An 8023-nucleotide genomic window follows, 5' to 3' on the forward strand; every position below is an offset into this window, starting at 1 on the left:
CAGTTTTCCTACCACGAAGGATATTTTTGGTGCCGTTGGAGAAGGCAGGTTGACGATTCAGTAAAATGTAGCCCGTGACCGGTCCGGGTACAGTGAACGCAGTGGGTATGAGACAAGCTACCCTTCCCTGTGTGTGTTGAATCCTGTAAGAAACCCCGCGCTGACGGCAGGCATGATGGGACCACACGGTGCTCGTCGGTTACGTCTGTGAGTAAATTCTCACAGGGTGTGTAGCTGGATTATTTAACTCTGCCAGGCAAGTCGGGGTACACGCTGTGGGACACGTCTTACAGGAAACAATGTTGCAGACGCTCTGTGTCACGCACCTGGCCCGCGTGTCCGGGTTCCACGTGGCGGGACCGGCACCCGGCATCTGCCTAGTGTCCAGCTCTGAGTTCACACACTAGACGTGCCCAGTGTGCCTCAGGCCCTCATTTATTTGCAAATGGATTTCCTGGCCTCCTTGCTTGGGTGTGGCCCCGGAGGCCTCAGGGGAGTGTTTGACCTTTGACCCGAGAGCCTAGGATGGGTCCTGCAGAAAGCAGGGGGCTCGGGCCGCATCCAGTCCTGCTGCCCACTGGAAGGTGCTGAATCCCTGCGTCTGGGGGGTCAGGTGCCTGGGAAAGTGGGGGGCTGGCTTCCTTACCCCAAATTGCAGCGCCCTGTCCATGGGCGTGCAATGCTGCTCCCTGGAGCATCATGTGGGCACCTCCCGGGGGACTGGCACCTCAGGGCCCCAGACAGGGTTTGCCACCATCGCTTTTGGCCCAGTTGTGATGGTGCCCCCTGCACTAGGGAGAGAGGAGGAGACACAGCCGAGCAGCATACCTCCTGGCCCAGGTGACTCCCAGGGCTGGTGAACGGTGGTGATGCCAGGCCCCCCGACAGCAGAGACGGCGCTGCCAGCCCCCCACGGGGTCCCACCACCATCTGGCTTCCAGTCCATGCCCTTTGCACCTGCAGCCAATGGGCTCCCCCATCCTGGCGAGGGCCCCCTGCCCTACTTCTCCCCACGGCTCCCGCCTCCCCCTCCCTTCCCTCTGGTCCAGATGTTCTAGCACTAAATGGCATTCCTTTCGGGTCCTGCTGAGTGCGAATTCGGAAATGTGGGCTAATGGGGGAGCCTGCGCTAATGGCTTCCCTCCCATGTGCCGCTGCTCCAGCCGCTCAGAGCTGCTGCTTTAGCTCGAAGCAGGGAGCTGGGGGTGGGATCTCTCGCTCGGTGCCAGGCCTGGAGTGAAAAAGAGATTTTGACGCGGGGACCTCTCGGTGCCTGTGAAGGCAAACACTAGAGGTGGCCGCCCATATCCACCACCAGGGCAGGGAGAAGAGGGGACCCTTCCCCCACCTTCCAACACCCGGCTTCCACTCTGATGCCTGCTCCAGCTCGGTGAGCCTGGGTTTGGGGAGAGAAGGTGGAAAGCTCCGACCATTTTCCAAGTCTGAGTTTGAGTCCTGCTCCTGGTCTGTCTGTCTGTCTGTTTCCTTGCCTGTGAGGCAGGGCTGGTTATGCTGGCTTCCGGGGAGCCGCACACGGGGCCCCGGGCAGGGGCGCTCCCAGCCATAGACTGCCAGAGGCCTGTGTCTATCGCCAAGTGGCCCAGGTCCCCAGAGATCCGGGATGGAGCCTGGGAAATGTCCTCCCGCTGCGGCCTGGGACACCAGGCAGTGGGAGCTGCGCTTTTAGTCAGTGGGGGCTGCTCTGAGCCGGAGGACGTGACCAGGACGGGACTGAGAGTGAAGCCAGCCCGGTGACACGCCTGATGCTGAGATAGGAAGGCCCCTCCGTGTCGGGGGATGCAGGTGGCGCCGGAACCGCCTCTGAATCTCCCACACGGCCTCTGTGCCGCTGTCTTTAAAAGCCAAGGACAGGTGCTCTCTGGGGACCAGAAACCCGAGAGGCGATTGAATGCTTTTGCGTAAATTACCCTGAGAATCACCAAATGCACCTGGTGATTTTAGAGCCATAAGCAGACCCCACCGCTGGCAGCACTCACTGGGTCTGGAGGCCACGGTGCCCCAGGCCACCTGGCATCAGCTCAGCGACGGAGGACCCAGCATCCTGGAGTCACAGGCCACGCGGGCTGTCGCGCTATCCAAGGGGCACCCGGCTCCTTTGTCATCTCCCACCTCCTCCTCCTGAGAATCAGAGCCGCCGTCCTCCGAGCGATGAGTCACTAATTGTGCGGCTGTAGCTCAGACCCAATTAATAGTTAAATGGCTTTTCCTGGGAAAATTAGACCTTCTCCGGCAGTGGGAGGAACAATGGCTGGCTGGGCCTGGATGCTCTAATATTGATATCCTTCATGAATAGTAAAAAGATGGCTTTTTTTCTCTCTCTCTAACCTTCCTTGGCTAAATTGATCTCTTTTCTACGGGGACTTAGAGCAATGGGCAGCTTATAAAAGCAGCCTGGACAGTGGCTGTCCAGAGTGCGCTAGAAGCGGAAAGAGGTAATTCCTCCTGCGCACCCACGCGGCTCACGGGTTTTTAACTCCTCCCTCAACAAGGCATCAGGCGATTGTGTGGGGTCCTCCTGTCGCCAGACGTTTAATTCCATGTTGTTCACCCACAATTGTCCCCGTTACCAGATTCCCAGCATCACGGTGCATCCAAACGGGGCCCGGTTTCCGGCAGCCGCCCGAGCACCCCCCATCGCCCGCCCTCGGTCCCGGGGAGGGGAAAGGACACTGAAATCAGATTTGGGCCACGAGACGCCAGCGTCGCTTTGGAGAACAGCCTGCAAAGCGCGTTTACCCAGAAAAAGGAAAAAAGAAAAAGGCGTCTTGTTCCCAATTGTTGAGAGGTAGACAACTAACGGCGTATTTTTAATTACCCGAGCGCTCTGGCAGGGAAAGTAGTCCGTTTATAGTTACCTTGCGCACGTAGACTATAAATTATTAGTGCATGAAAGCGGCATGGAGCTGCGGGGCTGGCTCCAGTAATTTTGGATATTTTCCATGCTATTACTGCCTGCTCCATATACCTTTACTGGTTCTTTTTGAAATTAACTTAATGGCACTCGGTAGAAATGGACTGCCTACTGCGCGGGAGCGCTTGCCTGCAAGGACGGGCCGCGTTCCCACTGAGAGGCACTGATTTGGCACAAACGGAGCGGTGCTTTCGCATCCATCCACGTGAGGGTCTGATTCTTCAAAATAAATACCCAAGGGCTTTTCAGGAGTCGGCGCCGATATCTGCTTTGCGTATTCTGGACCCAGGAAGGCCTATCCTACCGGGAAGGGCCGGGGCCCTGCCAGGGTCCGCCTCCAGGCCAACAGCGCCCTGAGCTGGCCACAGGATTGGACTTTCCCTGCAGGCGCTCAGTGCTGTTCTCCTGTCCCTGAATTTCTCCGGCAGCCTCCATTGCGCTGATCCCGGGAGTCCATCATCCCCACGGGGCTCCACGATCTGGTAGTATCTGAGGTCCTTCCCTTGTTACTAGCCTGGAGCCCGCAGCCCCCCTCCCCTTGGGATGTCTCCATGGGGACAGGGTCCTTGGGGAGACAGGGAGGTGGGAGCCAGAGGCCTGCAGGACCCCAAGGAGACTGGAACCAGGGCAAGGTCTTGCTGGGCACAGTGCCCCTAGAGGCCGGTGCAGGAGCTGCAGTTTGACCTGGTTGTTGATCTAGTCCCCAGGCATCCCCAGGAGGACTCCTGCCCTCCCCTGGGTGGAAGCTCCCTTCCTCACACTCCAGGGCACTGGGGGCTTGAATCTGCAACCATTGTTGGCAGCAGGGAGCCTAAGTATCCCACGTGACACAACCAGAGGCCATCGGGGGGTCCAGGCCGGGGCTCTTGTCCCATGTGTGTGCTCTTGTCCCAAAGGGCCATGTGGCTGACATGCAAGAAGGTCGCCTTCATCCATTATTATTTGGGCGAAGTGATGGAGGAACTCAACCCTTGGAGGCGGGCGGGCCTCTGAGTATCCGCGGTTGACCTGTGTTTACATTGTGCAAAGAAGAGGCTGGGAAAACCCTCCAATTTCTCTCTCCAGAAGCAAGCAGGACCCAGGCAGCCACAGGGAGGAGAGCAAAGGCATTCACTACACCAGGGGCTCCCCAGGCCCTCCACAAGCAGGACATTTCCATTTGAAAGGGGCTCTGTTAATGAGCTCTGTTCTCCTGCCATCCCTACCAGCAAAGGGGCTGCTTTGAAGGCAACAGGTCTATTATGGGGGAAATGAACCCCCAGAACAAAGCGGGTTCAAGTACAGACTCCAGAGGCTAGTCACAGCTCAGGCTCAGCTCCACCCGTTCCCGCTCCTTCTGGGGAGTCCGGGCTTGGCCTCCCTGCTGCCCAGGCCTCTCTGAGCTTCTGGGTGGAGGTGTGGGGGGGTCCCCAACTGGAGGCTTTTCATTGGTGAAGGAGTTCACCCTTCATTTCATCAGGTTTCAGAGAGTCATGGGTGAGGACTTTTTCAGGTTTTGTCCGTTTTGTTTCCTTTCTAAGCATCTTTATGCAGAGAAAGTAACACAGCGATGAACGGGGTAGGCCAGGCTTTGGGGCTGCGTCTGAAATGACTATTTTCTGCCTCAAAGTTCAGCAAACAGCACTGAGCAGCAGAAACTGGCGAACATGGTCTCCACCCCTCCTCTTCTCCGAGCAGGAGGAGCTTGGCTTCATGGAGTTCATTTCTATGACAAAAGTAACCCACAACGCGCCTCCCAGAAGATAAAGAAGACAGAAGGTGGGATGCCCTTCCACAAACCTGGGCCGCAGGGAAGGTTCCACCCTGCTCAAACATGGCAGCCTGGTCCCTCCTCAGTGGCTGACAGTTCCCTGTAGGCACGCACAGTGCGTGTGCAAATGCATGTGAGCACAGCTTCTGACACACCCCTCCCCCGTACCCTGTACGCTTCCCCTATTTCTAGAGCACTAAGAGTGTCCCCAGGGAGACAGGCCAGTTTTGAGGATCGATAAATAATGTGTGTGGCATCTTATAATTGCCAATAAAAAATCGAACTCACACCATTGTCAGTTACACCCCTCTAAGTAACAGGTTGAAGAGTTCCTTTAGTAGACACACCCTCCTCCTCCCACCCCTTCCTGACCCTTAGTAACCAAATCTGTTTTCCATTTGTGTAATCTTGCCATTTCATAAATGTTATATAAATGGAACTATATAGCCTATAACCTTTGGGGTTGACTTTTTCCCACTCGGCATAATTCTGTGCGATTCACCCAAGCTGTTGTCTACATCCATAGCTCCATCCTTTTTACTGCTGAGTAGTATTCCATCATACGCATGTACCACAGTTTGGTTAACCAGTCACCTGTTGAAAGACATTTGAGTGGTTTTTCACTTTTTGGCTTACAAACATTTATGTACCTGATTTTGTGCAAACGTGTCTTCATTTATCTGAGATAATTCCCAAGAATTCAATTGCTGGGCCCTGTGGTAGTTTCATGCTTATTTTAAAGAAGAAGCTGATAAACAGTTTTGCAGAATGGCTGTGAGTGTCTTTGCATTCTCATCACCATTTATATTAATTTGCTAGAGGCTCAGTGCATGAATTGGTGCATGGGTGGGGTTTGTCTGGCCAGCCCTGATTGGGGCTGATCGTGTGGGGCTGGCCGGGGGGAGGGGCCGTGGGCAGTTGGCTGGCTGGCCTCACCCCTTGGTCGAACTCCTGGTCAAACTTCGGGTCGAGGGGAAAATTTGCATATTAGCCTTTTATTATATAGGGTTTTGCTTTTAATGTTCTGTGTGGCACGGCGTGAGGTATGCATGAACCATTTCTGCTGGATATGGAAGTCCAATGAGTGATCAAATGGAAGCACTTCTGTGATTGAGATGCAAAGGGAACTAGTCACTTTTTTCCATGGATTATGATTTTTACTTGAAAAAAAAAAACCTGACAGATGAGTTATGATGATTTCAACTTGGGTAATTAGCAGACATTTTTCCAAAGAAGAATTAAATGAGCCTGTCATTTCAAGGACAATAACTGAGAGTATTTATTGCCGATGATAAAATTCAAGCTTTGAAGCAAAATGGAAAATTTCACAAGACTTGCATCCACCCACTACGGATCCCCCAGGCTAGCGTGCCTGGGACCATGGGGATCCCAGTGGCAGGAATTTGGGTGCTAAAATTGGAACCGTCCCAAGAAGGCAGGAGGGAAGGTTAGTTCCACTAACTGTGAACTTGATAGCTCTCCAGCACCATAAGATTTTTATGATGAGATACATAGAGATATTAAAAAGATAATTATAAATATTATGTAAAGACATGTGTCAGCGTTTGGAAGATTTTCATAACTCAGTAAACCAGTGCGTTCCAAATGACTGTTGTTTCATGTTATGAAATCATGGGTGAGTGAAGGACCCATTCAATGGATAAGGTAGACCAATGGGCTTTAATGTAACACAGCATGGAAAATGCTTTCACATTGGTCCAGATTTGGCATTGCAATTAACCTTTAAGAAAGGACACCTGGCGATTTTTGGTGGCGTGTCAAAGAAAACCATCCACAACCATCTAACAAGGCTATTAAAATACTCCTCCTTTTCTAACTACAGAGCTGTGTGAAGTGAAATTTTTTATAGACTCCAACCAAAACAAAATACTACAACAGATTGAATGCAGCTGCAAATATGAGAATCCAGCTGTCTTTCATTAAGGCAGACATTACAGAAATTTTCAAAAATGCAAACCAATGCCAACCCTTCACTAAATATTTTGCTTTAGAAAGTGCATCTTTTTTAAAACATAATGTTATCTATGTTAATATGTAATACATTTGTGATTATCTTAAAATAAGTTAATAAATATTTTTTAAAATGTCTCAGTTTTAATTTAGAAGATGGTAAATGACAATGAATACTAACCACATAAGCAAAAGTTCCTTGGGATCCTTAATAATTTTTAAGACTAAAAGGGGTTCTGAGACTACAATGTTTAGGTGCCTTTAACTTAGAATATGATTTTTTGGACTTTACATATTTACAATATATGCATGTAAGGCTATGTGTATCTTCTTAGTACTGCTTTATTTGCAAATGTTAGTATATCTTGTTTTCATTATTATTCACTCGAAAGTATTTTCTAATTTTTATTAGATATTATTTAGAGTTCTACTGATGATTTTCCAAACAATTAGGAAGACATTTCTGGTTATCTTTTTGGTATTGATTTTTACCTTAATTCTACTCTGATCGTGAAACATAGTTTGTATAATTTTAATCCTCCGAAATTTGTTGAGATTTGCTTTATGATCCAGCGTACATCCTATTTTCAAAGGTGTTTTCTGTGCACTTGTAAAGATATGGAGCCTGCAGTTGCTGGGTGTGGTGTTTCTATATGTGTCAAACAGGTCACGTTTGTCAACTGTGGTTTTTAAACTCTCTGTAAACTAAGTGATTCATTTGTCTGCTCTTCTATCTCCCCCGAAGGATCTGTGTTAAAATCCCGGACTAAATGTGGAGATTTCTGATTCTGCTTTTACATCTGTCGTTTCATCTTGCTGTTGGTCCTTTGAACCACCACGCACAGCTCTCTTTGGTCCTCATGGTGCATCTTGCCTTAAAGTCTACTTTGTCTGAAATGAAAAGAGGTGGATGAGATTTTGAGGGGCTGGTGTGTGAATGGACTCTCTTTTCATTCTTTAGTTTAGAGTACTCAACTTGACTGTGTTGTGACAGAATTAGCAGCATCTACATACATGTATCAGCATGTAGTTAGGCTTCAAAAATTCATTAAAAGGTAGCATTAGTCTTGCATTGGTATGTTTACTCTATTTACATTGAATATCAACTTTGATGTGTAGGGATTCTATTTAACCTCTTACTCTTGGGTTTATTTGTTTCCTCTATTTTTTCCCTATCAGGGTGTCAGTGGATTTAATGACATAGTCTCTATTTTTGAGTGTTTACTCTCTATTAGCTTGTTGGTTATATTTTTCTTTCACGGTTACTCTAGGGATTATTGGTGGGCCATTCTTTATGTAGTAGAGTCAGCTTCAAATTAGGTCTTTCACCATTTCTCTCACAATGCAAGGGCCTTGCCATACTTTCCCTA

The sequence above is a fragment of the Myotis davidii genome, unplaced genomic scaffold (assembly GCF_000327345.1).
Source record: "Myotis davidii unplaced genomic scaffold, ASM32734v1 scaffold72, whole genome shotgun sequence".
In the NCBI taxonomy this organism is placed as follows: domain Eukaryota; kingdom Metazoa; phylum Chordata; class Mammalia; order Chiroptera; family Vespertilionidae; genus Myotis; species Myotis davidii.